The sequence below is a fragment of the Monodelphis domestica genome, chromosome 4 (genome assembly GCF_027887165.1).
Source record: "Monodelphis domestica isolate mMonDom1 chromosome 4, mMonDom1.pri, whole genome shotgun sequence".
NCBI lineage: Eukaryota > Metazoa > Chordata > Mammalia > Didelphimorphia > Didelphidae > Monodelphis > Monodelphis domestica.
The window spans coordinates 197,397,620-197,413,779 of NC_077230.1; the positions used below are offsets into that span (position 1 = coordinate 197,397,620).

Consider the following 16,160-nt stretch of genomic DNA (forward strand, 5'->3'; position numbering starts at 1 on the left):
AGCTCCCAAATGAAATCAATTAGAACAACCAAAAGAATTTAGTAACTATTCACCACAAATCATTTCACCTCTTTCAGAGATTCTTTTTTCTTAATATGTAAAATGAATGGATTGGACTAGGTAACTACAACAACTTTGTAAGGTATGTACTATAAGTATTATTGTTACCATTTTATAGATGAGGAAACTGAGGCTCAAAGCAGTTAAAGGACTTAACTGTGGACAATAATGATAATTATAATACCTAACATGTATATTGTACTTACACTTCATGTTATCCTCACAGCAATCCAAGAAGGTAAGTGCTATTATTATCCCCATTTTATAGATGAGAAGACTGAGACAAGAAAAAGTCAAATGAGTTGGTAATTATATTTTAGACTGAATTTGAACTCAAGTTAAAAGTCAAGTAGTTTGCTCATGGTCACAGAGCAGGATTGAACTCACATCTTCCTGACTCCAAGCCCAGCACTACATCTACCTTTTTCTTCTTTGCTTTTTTTTAAATCCTTGCCTTCTACCTCCCTATCATCATATATACTCACTTACACACACACACACACACACACACACACACACACATACACGAAGTTATATTGACACTTCAATATGAGAACCCAAAGAGTGTCCTGTAGTTTATGAAGTATTTCCTCCTACTTGTGAAGTACTCTTTCCTTGGAGGGGAAGGAGGAAGACTTTGGTTCCACTCAAGTAGAGATGAATAGATGTGTACATTTAACACTTCTTCTGTATGTGTTTCCCACACAAAATTGCTATACATTCACTCATTCCTGCAGCTCCAACATTAACAAGTTGTTTTAGTATTTTATTATTCAGTCATTTCAATCATGTCTGACTTTCTGACCCTGTTTGAGCTTTTCTTGGCAAAGATACTGGAATGGTTTGCCATTTCCTTCTCCAGTTCATTTTACAACCGAGGAAACTAAGGCAAACAGGATTAAGTAACTTGCCCAGAATCAAACAAGTAGTAAATATCTGGGGCTAAATTTGAACTCAAATCTTCCTGACTCCAGGATTAGGACTTCATCCACTGTGCCACCTAGTTGCCCCTCTGACTATAGGTGAGCCATTTATCTTATCTAAGCCTTGATTCTTCCTGATCTTTAATATGGGAATAACAATTTCACTTCCTACCTCATAGTGTTGTTCTAAGGAAAGCTTTCTCTAAATTATTTTTCCCCTCAAAAAGCTGTCTATCATTAATGTACTAGAAGGGTTTCCTCTATTTACTAGAAAACCTTAGATTAACTCCCATGTGGACAATTGAGAAGTGTCCATTCGTATTAACATACGAGTGTCCTTTCTACCTTCCTCCCCTTTTTTGACCTTACTTGGGTGTCTGCTCATTTAACCAAGTAAATTTCTGAGCTGAATATATTTTTGGACTTTTCTAAAATCATAAAGATGAATTTGTATATGCAATTCTGTTTGAGGGATGGGAGAGGACTACTTCTAATCCTTACCCTCACCCTCAAGCTCTGGGGGTAAAAAGAAATCATTCAGATTTGTAAAACATTCAGAGACTTCCTTGAGGAGCCTAGATGTCCTTTGACAATGATTCAAATGGCCAGCTCTCCCCACTTTTCCAACAGTAGGTACTCACATCCCAGGTATTCTGGGAACCCGTTTCTATAAGTAGCAGGTGCTAATAATCCAAGGTACCAGAAGTTGAGATAAAATGGAGAGAAGGGATGCTGAGATCATTTTGATTTACTTAGTCTATTTTAAGATAATAATGAGGAATACAGGCCCCTGACTTTAAGTTACTAGGAGAAATGCAAACTTTAAAAGTGGCTTTTTCAACCTTTCTTTCCAAGGGCAAAGATTTGGACCCATGAACTGTTCTTTTCCTCTCACATTAGAGCATTGCCATTCCACCAAGCTAACTCTGGAAACTTTGGGTATTGCTACAGAAACAACAATGGAGGCACACAGGATTTTGTACCTACCAACCATGAAGCACAATAACCATTATTATAATAATTCAGGCACTTTAATAGGTCTTTTTAATAAATCAGAGCACCTAGATGGCATAGGAGCCTGGAGTCAGAAAGACTGAAGTTCAAATCTATTATCAAGCATTTATTAGATGTGTGACCCTGGGCAAGTCATTTTGAACATGCTTGCTTCAGTTTCCTTCTCTGTAAAATGGGGATACTAATAGCACCCATCTCAATAGTATTGTGAGGATGAATGAGATGTTTGTAAAGTGCTTAACACATGGTAAACACCCTAGAAAAGTCTGCTGCAATTCTAATTTGCTACAAATATAAATTCATATTTCTTTAAAATTATCAATTAATCATTTTATCATTTAAATGATTTTATTATTATTAACAGATTTATGAGTGATTTCTGAACAACAAGCAGAGAAGTTGAGAGTATCTCCTTTATTAAGAGGAAATTGAACAGCTAAATCTGCTCACTTTTGATATGATGTCAAAACTGAAATCATACCACACTAAATTCCATAATTTCATGCCATTCCAGATGTATATATTATGTGAACTTTGTTATACATTTTATATAGTTTTAATTCAACTCTACTAATAGGCTTAGTGTTTATCAATCATCTCATGTGGTGGCCAAAGAGCCCCTAAAGTACTGCTGAGATATCATCAGAGCAAGTTCAGTCAATACGCCTGAGTGACAATTTCTTGCCTACTTTGGAGATACAGGTATGCTCCTGGGGCAATCTCTCTTATGAACACCTCTGAAGTAGGACTTTAAATTCTTTTTACAGGTGCATATCTAGATTTTTATTTAGTCTGATAGTATGTATTTTAAAAATTATCTTGGGCATTTGCTCCCACCTAATGTAGCTGTAACTATTGTTATTTCTTTCCTTTAAAATTCTTTATAATGGCTAGCATTTACATCACACTGAGGTCTATGACTTTGCCCAACTATGCCTCACTAAAATCCAATTCATGGAAGTCAAGATATCACCTTCATTAGGTCATTGGTCCTCTTGGTGTGAAAACAAAGGCCCAACAACAACTACATGTCATCTTTTTGGATCTTCATAATAACCCTTTGGGACAGGTTCTGCTCCATTATTTGAGGAATTTGATGTTGACAAGTTAAATGACTTATCCAAAGTCATGCAGCTATTAAGTAGCTGAAGCAAGATTCAAACACAAATGTTGCTGTTGTTCCAGTAAGTTAGCCATTATGCCACCTGGATGGCTCTGTCCTTTACATACTATACTGAGGAAAAAATGAAAAAATAATAAAGAAAGGTAGATAGCTTTGAATTTTGGAGAATCATTTAAAATCACCTTAGGAACCAAGAAAGATAAGAAAAATGTGCTGTGTTCTGGTTAAAGACAGTTAATTATCCAATGCTGACTAAAGTTCAACATTTAACAAAACTCAAATGTGCGGCTGGACAATGTGTGTTGTTTGTTCCACATTTGAGATTTGCTAAATTTTGTTCAATTACTGAACTCAAGCTATTTATTTGCTTCTGCTCACTGATGAAAGAAATTGATAATAAGACTCTAGTAGCTCCCTATTACCTTTAAGGTCAAATATAAACTCCTCCATGAAGTACTTAAAGTGCTTTGCACTTGATGTCAATAGACCTTTGCACTCTTATTCTGCATTGCTCCTCTTCATTCATGCTGCAGTCCACCCAAATGGCCATCTTGCTGTTCCCCACACACCACATTCCCTCTGGCATTTCCATAACTTCATACAAGCTGTCCTTCATGCCTAGAATACATTCCCTCCTCCCTTTGGCATCTTGGAATCCCCAAGTTTCCCTCCATGCTCTATAGGACTCTTTCCTGACCATCTTCACTGCGTCCCTACCAGGTAAGAATGTCTTCACACCCATAAGAAAAATGATCTTGCATTTCTTCTGAATTTACTTACATAAGCACATGTTATCTCTCCAAAAGAAAGTAAGCTCTTTGGGGATAGTGAATGTTTAATTTCTCCTTTCTTATCCCCAATACAGCTTTCTTAGCAAATCGTAGGTCTAAGTAAATGCTTGTTGATTGATTCATCATTAGTGGAGGACAACGGGACACATTTTGTAACAAGATCCAGAGGACTGGAATAACAGCTAACATTTATATATGGCTTTGAGGTTTGCCAAGTGCTTTACCAGTACCTCATTTAATATACACAATAACCTCTGGAGGTAGATAAAACTTCCATTTTATAGATGAGGAAATGAGAACAATTTGTTCCAACAGCCATGAAGGCAATGGAAGCAGGTGCAGTGTAGCACTTAGGAGCTTCATCAGACATTGAAGAAGCAACAGTCATCCACTGCACCCTGAGCCATGGCCAGCTGTCTTGACTTCTGTCATACCTGGACTTTGATGGCTCTGGAAGAGAGAATGAGTCTGTGGACTTTAAGGCAACTCTGCTTCAACTGAATCCAATTTGTGTGCTCAAGCTGAATGGTCAAGCATTCAAACTCTACTGCAGAGAGTGCCATTCCTATGGTGTGACCATGTTGTTCAAATGCCACACATAACTTTGCCTAAAGACTATCTTACAGAGAACTTCGATAAGGCAAGCCACTCACACGGAAGTCAGAAAAAACAATACAAGGGCACTCTAAAGATCCCTCTGAAGAATTTTGATGTAGATTGTGAGAAATGGGATAGCATGCCTCGAACACATTAATGAAGGTGGAGCACTCTAAAAGCAAAGCAATTGCACTACCTTCAAAAAAACATGAGATGGGGGGCAGCTGGGTAGCTCAATGGATTGAGAGCCAAGCCCAGAGATAGGAGGTCCTGGGTTCAAATCTGGCCTCAGACACTTCCCAGCTGTGTAACCCTGATCAAGTCACTTAACCCTCATTGCCTAGCCCTTACCCCTCTTCTGCCTTGGAACCAACATACAGTATTGATTCCAAGATGGAAGGTAGGGGTTAAAAAACAAAACAAAACTACGAGATGCTCATTTTCAGAGACATCACCATCCCAAATATTCATAGGTCTCTTTGTGCCCAATGTGTGGTAGAGTATTCCAAGCGCATATCAGTCTGATCAGCTACAGTCAGATACACAGTACATTGATTCCAATACAGTGATATTATTATTTAAGTCCTCTTCAATTATGAAGGACAACTATTTCCATTTTATAGATGAGGAAATTGAGTCAGACAGAGGTTAAGTGACTTGCCCAAGATCATACAGTAAGCTTCTAAGATTGGATTTGAACTTGGGTCTTCCTGACTCCAGGTCTAGCAAATATACTGAATCCGCCATACCACCTCGCAGAATTTGTTGAGCGGAGTGTCTTCTCTTCACTGATTTGGCCCTAAGATTAGAACAAACAATGTGGTTCAGCAGATAAGAGATTCTTGATACCAGGATGTGTCAACAGTGTGTCAGCATATATAGGTGCTGGGGGAGAAAATTCTGGCTACAGCTATTCCCATTCCCTATAGATGTTTAAAAACAAAAATATTCTTAAACCCAACAAATATTTAATGAGTAATGGTAGGGGAACAAACCCTTTCCAAATGGGAAAAAAAGACTTTCAATGCTGCAATAAGCCTCAACATGTTTTACAGACAAGGTTTCAAACATTATTTAATACATTTGAGACTAAGCTATTGTATCTTTTATAGAAGAGTCTCCTTGCCCAGATCTCATTGCTAAGAAATGAGGGCAGATGTTCAATTGTTAGCAATCACAGACATTATTAAAATATAAAACAAAGCACAATCCCCCTAGAAAGCATCTCAGTGCACCTCAAGGCTTCTAGGAAAAGGACCCTTGAGAAAAGTCCATTCCAATAAAACTGTGAAGATGTGTTTTTCTACTTCAATACAGAAAGGGGGGAAGGAAGTACAGCAGGGAGACAGCAGAGAGGAAGGAAGCCAGGGCAGTCAAAAGAAAAGTGTTTTATGTTCCTTTGGAGGCAAATAAAATGCACAAGTTTTGTTAACCAGTAGATATTATTTTTTCTAACCACCATAAATCTAACTTCTATTCCTACTTTGCAAGAAACATGTTAAAATGTGGAAACCCCACGGGGAATAACACTCTTACTAAAAATTCCAAGTTCCAGAAAGAGGCATCTGGTAGTGACAGGCAGCTGTTCCAAATAAAGCAAAAGCAACTACATTGTCTCAACAATATTTGCTTATGATTAATGCTGAGCCCTATTTTTCAAAAAGGACATTCAGAACTGATACCCTCTATATGCTTTAAAGTATATCTAATTGATTTCTTTGGATAAAGCATCTCAAAAGAACACAATTAGCAGTGTGTAACATCTAAGGTTAAAGTATCCTGCACTCCCTCACATTGCTTTTTTAATAAGCAAAGCTATTGTGTTTTCTTTCTAGGAAAAAAAAATGTTTTCTGTTAATTGACTTCTTTCACACATGATTTATTTTAGCTTAAAAACACTGCAAGGGAGAAGCTGGGGAGCTCAGTGGATTGAGAACCAGGCCTAGAAAGAAGAGGTCTTAGGTTCAAATCTGGCCTCAGACACTTCTCAGCTGTGTGACCCTGGGCAAGTCACTTGACCCCTATTGCCTAGCCCTTTCTGCTCCTCTGCCTTGGAACCAATACATAGTATTGATTCCAAGACTGAAGGTAAGGGTTTAAAAATAAAAATAAATAAATAAATAAAATAAAAACACTGCAAATTTAAAACTATCAAATGGCTGCATTTGTAAATAAAAACAAGAATTCTAAAGAAATAATTATGATATTCTATGAATTACAAAAACACCCTCCAGCACTTATATATGGAAGTAGATTTGTACTTTTGTGTTAATTTTAAAATGATGTAGAAAAGTAAGTACCTGTGGGGTTGTAATTCTTTAAGCATCTGCAAATATTCTGAGTGTAGCAAAAATACTCCAGCTTTCCCTGAATAATTATTTTAGTTTAAATACCCATGCAAGTATAATTGTTATGTTTTTTAATTATTTTTAAAATTATTTTTATTTAGTTTCTATTCCAAATTCTCTCCTTCCCCACCTCATCCAAAAGATAAGAACAAAACCTATTACAAATATAAATGCAAAAAAAAAAAGGAAGGAAAGAGTAATGGATGGAAGGAGAGAGGCATGGAGGGAAGGAGGAATAGAAGGAAGGAAGGAAACATGTTATATCATGAATTGTTTAGAATTGAGATTGGTCATTGTGTTAATCAAAGTTACTAAATATCTCAATGTTAATTATCTTAACTTTGTATTAGTTCATACAAGTCTTCCTAGGTTTTTCTAAAACCGTCTCCTTTATCATTTCTTTACAGTGCAATAGTATTCTATCACATTCATATACCATAACTTGCTTAACCATTCTTCAATTTATGGGCATCCCTTCAGTTTCCAATTCTTTTCCACCATAGAAAGGGCTGGTATAAATATTTTTGTATATTTGGGTTCTCTACCTCTTTCTCTGATTTCTTTGGGGTGTAAACTTAATAGCAGCATTGTGGAATCAAAGAATATGCCCAGTTTAATGGGAATACAATTTCCTCTCCAGAATGGTTGGACTAATTCACAACTCTATGAAGAATGTATTAGTATGTCTGTTTTCCAACAGCTCCTCCAGCAATTGTCATCTTACCCATTTTTGTCATCATACCCAATCTGATAGGTGTGGGGTAGTATTGTCAAGAGTGTTTTAGTTTACACTGCTCTAATTATTAGTGATTTGGAGAATTTATCATATAGTTGCTGATAGTTTTTATTTCTTCCTATGAAAATTGCCAGTTCATGCCTTTTTTATCATATATCAACGAGGTAATGATTCTTTTTCTTAGTTTGACCCAGCTCCTATTTACCCTACAAAAGAATACTTTATCAGAGAAATTTGATGCAAATATTTTTTCACAATTTTTAGTTTTTCTTCTAATTTTAGTTGTATTGACAAAAGAACTTTTAAATTTGCATTTGACATTGCAATTGACAAAAGAACTTTTTAATTTTTTGTAATCAAAATTTTCCACTTTACTTCTTGTGAATATCTCTGCCATCTACTCTCTATCTCTGAATCTCTCTCTCATTTGTCTGTGAACTCTTCCCTTATCTATAAATTTGGCAGTTGGTTTCTTCCACATTCCACTAATTTGCTTATGGTTTCATCCTTTTATGTCTAAATCATGTACTCTTTTGGATTTTATCTTGGTATATTGTGTTAAATATTGGTAAACATCTAGCTTCTGCCAGACTACTTTCTAGTTTTCCCAACAGTTTTTTGTTGAATAGTAAATTTTTGCCCTAAAAGCTAGAATCTTTAGGTTTATAAAACAGTAGGTTACTGTGCTCATTTGCTACTGGATATCATGCACCTAATCTGTTCCAATGATCAATCTCACTTATGTCTTGCCCAGTACCAATTATCTTGATGATTATAGCTTTGTAATGTAGTTTGAGGTCTGGTACTGCAAGGTTCCTTTATTTCCCATTTTTAAAAATTGATTCCTTTAATATTCTTTGACCTTTAGTTCCTTCAGATGAATTTTATTTTTTTCTACCTCTAAAAAATAATTCTTTGGTAGTTTGTTATAACACTGAAAAGTAAATTAATTTAGGTAATAGTATTATAATTTTATTATATTAACTTGACCTACCCATGAGCAATTAATATTTATTCAATTATTTAGATCAATCTTTATTGGTGTGAAGAGTTTTGTAATTGTGTTCATATAGTTCTTGTGTATGACTTGGTAGGCAAACTTCTCATTTTTTTTGCTGATAAAATATAGAAATGCTGGTTATTTGTGTGGATTGGTTTTATATCCTGCAATTTTGTAGAAGTTTCTAATTATTTCAATTAAATTATTAGTTTTTATAAGCAAATCTTCAAAAAAGTGAATTTTAGTTCTTCTTTGTCTTTGTTTATTCCTTCAAATTCTTTTTCTTGTCTTATTGCTATAACTAGCATTTCTAGTAAAATATTGGAGTAATAGAGATAACGAATACCCTTGCTTCACTCTTGATCTTATTCAAAAAGCTTCTAGCTTATCTCCATTACAAATAGTGCTTGCTCTTGATTTTAGATAAATACTGCTTTAAAAAAAAAAGTAAGTTCCATTTGTTCCTATGCTTTCCAGCATTTTTCATATGAATAAGTAATGTATTTTGTTAAAGGCCTTTTCAGCATCTATTGAAATAATCACATTATTTTTGTCATTTTTTATATTAATATGGTCAATTTTGCTTATAATTTTCCTATTATTTAACCAACCCTGTTTTCCTAATGTAAATCCATTCTGGTCATAGTGACTGATTTTATGATATATTGCTATATAGTCTATTACTAATATTTTATTTAAAATTTTTGCATCAATATTCATTAGGGAAATTGATATATATTTTTCTTTTTATCTTAACTGTAGCTTTGTTATCAAGACATTTATGTCAGAAGGAATTGAGTGGATCCATTCTTTGACTATTTTTTCAAAGTTTACATAGAATCACAATTGTTCTTTAAATGGTTGATAGAATTCACTTGTAAATTCAACTGGTCCTGGGGTTTTTTTATTTGGGGAGTTCATTTATGGCCTTGTTCAATATCTTTTACTAAGAAAGTGTTTAAGTATTCTTTTTTCTGTTCTGTTAATCCAGGTAATTTATATTTCTATAAATATTCATTCATTTCATTTAGATTGCCTATTTTATTAGCATATAGTTGGGTGAAATAGTTCTTAGTAATTGCTTTTATTTATTTACTGCGATAAATTTGACTTTCATTTTTATACTAATAATTTAGCTTTTTTCTTATCAAATTATCTAATGGCTTTATGTTTTATTGGTTTTTTAAACTCGGATTTATTTATATTCATTGATTTTTAAACTTTCACTTTTGTTAATCTCTCCTTTGATTTTAGCATTTTTATTTTGGTGTTTAATTGAGGGCATAAAATCTGTTGGTTTTCTAGGGTGTTTTTTAGTTGCAAACCCAATTTGTTGAACAGGCAAATATCTTGCATGGAATAGGATAGACAACATGTGGAGGCAGCAATATTTATATATAATATATAACAATGAATAAACTTTTTTTTTCAGGAAATAACCTAGGGAAAATACCTAGAAAGACTACAGTGAAGTACTATTATGATGCTTCTACATATATTTTTTTTAAATTATGCAACATGAAGAATAGTCAGTGGGTAGCATTGGAATCAGGATGACCTGAGTTCAAGTCCTACCTCTGATATATACTAGCTATATGGCCACAGGAAAGTCACTTAACCTTTGTATAAGTACCTGTTTACCCCATAGGAATGGAATTATATGGCAGCACAACACAGTCTTATAAGGAGAACTGGAATGCTTTTCCTTCGTTGTGTAAACAAAAGAGTCTCTTTTCAAGTCTATAAAAACATAGTCTCCAAATTACTGGTACTCAGTATTGGTGCTATGTATAAGGGGAATATTGGAATATGCCTAGGAAAGTAAATATGGAGGAATAATATCACCTCATTTAAACCAAATTTATATAAGATTACATAAATATGTACAGATATGCCTAGTCCTTTGGACAAAAGTAAGTAATTTCTATTTGATTTTGAATAAAATTCTCCAGCCCAGGTGAATAAAGATAGATTCAATTAACTTCAGAAAGTACAATTAAATATTTTCAGAACTGAAACCAAGTGCACCTGAGGCAGATGGGTACCACTCAAAGAATAGGGGAAATGGGTACATCCATCACTATTGAATGGGAACAAGTTTGGTCTACAAGCCAGTAGTTTGATAATATCCTAAACTAAGAATTTGAGTATTTTCCTTCCAACAGCTTGATAGCATTCACGTCATCCTGTATAATTCTATGATGATATATAACAAAACTACATTTAAAAAGGATGAAGTATGTATTGTTGGCTATTAAATCTATTGTACTTACTCTCCAAAATACAAATCTATTTTTTTAAATAAGTCATTGCTGATTTCTTCAGATTAAGAGACTTAACTGTTTTCATTCACTTATTACTTTTCTAAGTGTCAGCTTCCTTTTATATATGTTGTCTTCCCCTTCTAGGACATAAACTTCTTGAGGGCAAAAACTTTTTCATTTTGTTTGCATTTGTATTCTCACACTTAGCACAGTGCCTGGCACATAGTAATTGATTTATAAATGCCAAAGACTTGCTTAAGTGAGAATCTCTCATTCTCATTTTCATGTTAATACAAAATTGTCTATACATACTGACATGCTAGCAAAGTAAAATCTAGTATACACATGCATACCACTCAATATGGCTATTGTTTACTTTGTCTTGTTTTCTTCCCATTTTTTAATGGAATGGTGGTTGAAAAATCAAAACAGGTAAAGAAGAGTAACAAGAATGGAAAAAATACAAATACTTAGGTGCAATTATGATTAACTTTTAATTCTCCTATATGACTTTAACCAAACTGGTTTTTATCTCACAGTTGAATTGAACATAGCTCTCCAGCTCCTCTTGAACATTTCTTGAACACAAAACCAGGATTTGTTCACAGTTGTGGGGCATTCACAGAAAATTTACCTCTCTTCTTGATGTAGTTTTTACCTGTCCCATCAAGAGAATTGTATCTGTGGTACTTTCAACTTTTTCACAGGATAGGGATTATAATTCTTTCCATTTTATGCTCATGGAATTTATATAATGCTTTTCAGTTTGTGAATTTATAAATATTTTCTTAACTAGTTCTCACAGCAATCCCAGGGAATAGAATCTATTATTATCTTCATTTTACACATGAGGAAACTGCAGCAGATGGTGGTAAAGTGCCTTGCTCAGGGTCACATAGATTTAAAAATCTCAAAATCTGAAAGAACTTCAGATGCCATCTAGTACAACCAACAGCAGAATTAAGACTCCCTTATAAGATAATAAATAAATAGTTATCCAGCTTTTGCTTAAAGACCCGAAGGGAGGAGGAACCCACCACTTCTCAAAGCAATCCATTCTATTTTTTGATAAACTATTGTTAGAAAATGTTTTCTTACGTTGGATGAAAATCTGCTTTTCTGTAGCTTCTACTATTACTTCCTTCTGTGGTTGGTCAGAACAAGTTTAAGTCCTATTCTATAACAGCATTTTAAACAATGAAGATAGTTATATTCACCCTAGATCTTCTCTTTTCTAGGTTAATATCTCCAAAATCTTCAATCAATCCTCTTAAGTGATCTAGAAGCCCTTTGCCATATTAAATGTCTTGACTCTCTACAGTGTATCAACCTCCATCTCAAAAATATGATATTAAACTGAACACAGTATTCTAATCTGTTGTGAATATGAATTAAGCAGGGCACAAGAGAGTGAAAGTGTCAGATCTCTCTCTGTATACTGTTCCAGAAAGCATTATCCTTTCTGGTTTCTATTGATTCATAGGAAGCTTGCAATCTACTAAAACCCCAGGTCTTTTTCAGAAGAACTGGTAAATGGCCAGGCCAACTCCATGTTTCACTTGTGGATTTTTTTTTAACTGAAGAATAAGACTTTATTTTTATCCTCATTAAATTCCATCTCTTTAAATCTGGTTCCATAGTCTAGTCAGTTGAACTCTTTTTAGACCTTGATTCATTTATACCACATGGTGACTTTGTATCATCTTCAAATTTGATAAGCTTTCCATATTTGCCTTTACCCAAGTCACTGACAAAAATATTAATCATAGTTACCAGAACATGTAACTTTCCACAAGTCTTTGGAGCTTACGTCCTAATCTTTCTTTAGACTATTAAGGTCCCTGAACCTTTTCTACTTTATGTACAGTCAGAAGTGGGGGGGGGGAGGGGATAGTCACTTAGATGCTGACTATAATTAAAAAATAAAAAGGTACTTAAAACCAACCTGCATCTAAACAGGAATTCTCTCTGCACTATCCTCAACAAGAACTTACAAAACCTGAGCTTAAACATCTCCAATAAGCTATGGGAGGAACAATACCCTAACCCTCCTCTACTCCTTAGAGGTCAGGTTACTTTTTCATTTTAAAAGCATCAAGACATTCCTCAAAACTTAGTTGGCTCAGGGAAGTAGGGGCTAAGGATGATGGATAAGATCACTTCCTCCTCTCTTGGGTACAAAATCATCTTGAGAAGTTAGAGGAGCTCTAGATCCTTGGCTGGTAGATAGAGTCAGGCATTTGGCTTTCATTTAGTCAAATCAGTTCAAAGATTCTCAAAGCCTATCCTCTTTGAATATCCTTCTCTAGCTAAGTAAATCTGCCTTGGTTAATAGACTTATAAGTTTCTCCTATTGTTCCAGTATTTAACCTCAACTACCATGTGCCAGGTCAGAGTCAAGCCAGGCCCAGAAGGGCAGCCCATTCTACTTTGGAGCACTTGTAATTGTTAAGAAATTTTCCCATACATTGTGCTGAAATCAATCTTCTGCAAATTCCAAGCACTGTGTCTCACTGTTCTCTGGAGCACAGCACATTAAGCCTAATCTCTTTTTTCCACAATAATCCTCCAAATTCTTAAAATAGCTATCACCCCTCATCTTCTCTTCTTTCATCCCCATTTGTTTCAACTAATGTAATAGAATATTGTCACCAACCTCACCTCACTGTCATCATTATCATAATTAATAAGAGAAATGTAGGCTGAGCAGGGAAGATATACATGTGAGTATCAGTTCCCTCATTCTGAATACTATGCCTTGCTTAGCAAGAGAATAGATTCATTGCTATGTCACACTTGACTCAAATTGATCCTATAGACCACTGAAATGCCCTCCTCATTTACACACAACTGTTTTCTAGTCATACTTCAACCAATCTGTATTTATGCAGCAGATTTTCTGAACCCTATTTAATTTCTTCTAGTTTAATTAGACTCATTGTTCTGACTTGTCAAAAATTTTTTGGATGCTGACTGTCATCCAGTGTGTTAGCACCTTCCATCACCTCCAGTTTTATGTTATCCGTAAAGTTGATGAGCTTGGCATCTTTATCTAAGTCATTGATAGAACTGTTAAACAGTCCAGAGCTCCAGTTCCCTCTCTTATAACTATCCTTTTCTCAAGCCTGAAAAGGCTCTTTCAACAACTCAGTTGCCTCTCTTAAACTAAACAACTCTACCTTTTGAAACCAGAGCTTGTATTAGTTTAACTCATATCAAATTCTTATATCTGTTTTTAGAAGTACTTCTTCTAGCAGCACTTCTGGTTTCCCCAACTTGGTTTTTTACTCAGGTAGCCCACACCACCTTTCAAGAACAGAATACTTTAAAACTCACTCCAACGGGAAAAAGTGATTCCTCCAGCATTTTTCATTTGATCTCTAATTCCATGTTTCCAATCATCCATGACACAAGTTTACTTAAATATTTTGCATTCACTCAAAAATGCCATGACCCAAACAAAACTTAATCATAATTTCTCTGTCTCTTGTTAAATATACATCTATCTTCCTTGAATCATATCCTTTGAGTTACCTTTTAATACTTTCCTTTCCTATCTAATCACTTATCAAGTCCTCAAGAGTCATATGTTCAATATACTGCCAGTTGCTCTTTGTCTTCTGTTACCACCAAAAGAGTCCTCATCATCCTATAGCCTCTATTTGATTGTATGGCCCCATCTAGTTAATCTGCTTACTCCAGTATCTTCTCCCTTCCAACCCATCCTGCAGAACACTGCTAAATTAATTAATTCCAACAAATTAAGTGCTTGTTATCTGTAAGGCAAATAGGCTAAGTTATGAGGGGATAAGGGGAATGACATAGTGCCCACCCTCAAGGAGGGCAATGGACTTATTAAAATATTATTTTCATCTTGCTATTCTCCTGCTCAAAAAAATCTACAATAGTTGTACTGTAAGGATTGATGATATGGAGGTTTTCCATATGAACTGGGAGAACCTCACTGAGTTGATGCAGAGTGAAATTAGCAGAACCAGTAGAACATTGTACACAGAAAGTAAAACATTGTGGAACAATCCAATGTAATGAACTTTGCTACTAGTAGCAATGCAATAAACCAGTATACTCCTGAAGGACTTATGTGAAAGAATGTTATCCATAATGAGAGAAAGAACTATGGAAGTAGAAATGCAAAAGCAAAACATATGACATCACTTATCACATGTATATGTGGGTATGTGAATTGAGGTTTAGGCTTTAAAAAATCACTCTATAGTAAAAATGATTAATATGGAAATAGGTATCAAGTGACATTTGTACAACCCAGTGGAATTGCTTGTTGGCTCTGAGAGTGGGGAGGGAAGATGGGAGGGAAAGAAAATGAATCATGGAAACATGGAAAAATATTTAAATAAATTAATTTAATTTAAATTAAAATAAAAACATCTACAGTAGTTCCATATTTCCTGTTGGAGCAAGTTCAAATTCTTATTTCTGGCATTTAGGGAGGCTCTCTATAATTTTGCCACCCCTTTTCCTATATCCTTCAACCAGAATGATCAAACCACTAACACTATACAACATGTCTCTAAGTCTGCAACCATGCTATTACCTTACCTGGAAAATACTTTCCCTTTTATCCATTTCCCCATATCTTATCCTTCCCCTACAATCATCCTAGCTCTTTCAAGCTTTCTCCTATTACTGCAAACCACAATGATCTCTCCTTTCCCTAGCCTCTTATAGTACCTGTTATCTATGCAACATTGCTTTTTTAAATTTTCTTTCTTTTTTTAATTTTATAAAGATATTATATTTTTACCATTACATACAATAATAAATTTCCACATAAATTTTTCCAAAGTTAAATGATTCAAATTTTCACTGTTCCTCCCGCCTCCTGGAGCTGGGAAGCAAATCAATCTGGGTTATGCATGTATTATCACATTGCTTGAAAATTAATTACTACACATCTAGCCCTCTTTCTCTAACGCAGATGGGATTTTATAAATATGGGAGTTCAAAATTATCACAATTCTACCCACTTATACATCAATGTAAATCAATTCCTCTGAAACTTACAAGCTTATGGAGTTCCCTGGAGGTATTAAGAGTTTAGGATGATTTATCCATGTTCACACCAGCCAGCATGTAAAGGAAGTGGGACTTGAAACCTAGTATTATTCTATCATCCATGATGTTTTTATAATATTATTATTTGATGATGATGTATGAAGTTCTACAGCAGAGGTGTCTTGCCACAAAACTGAGTGCCTTAGGAACCAAATTAAAATATAATTGGGAACTATCAAATGAAATTAATAAAAAAGAAAATATAACATA

At 34.6% G+C, this 16,160-nt stretch overlaps 1 protein-coding gene across 2 annotated transcripts in view; it reads right to left on the minus strand.

The window, feature by feature from the left end:
• FRZB (frizzled related protein) overlaps positions 1-16,160 on the minus strand; it is a 58,421-nt gene that overhangs the window by 16,241 nt on the left and 26,020 nt on the right. The gene's annotated exons all lie outside the window — the stretch shown is intronic.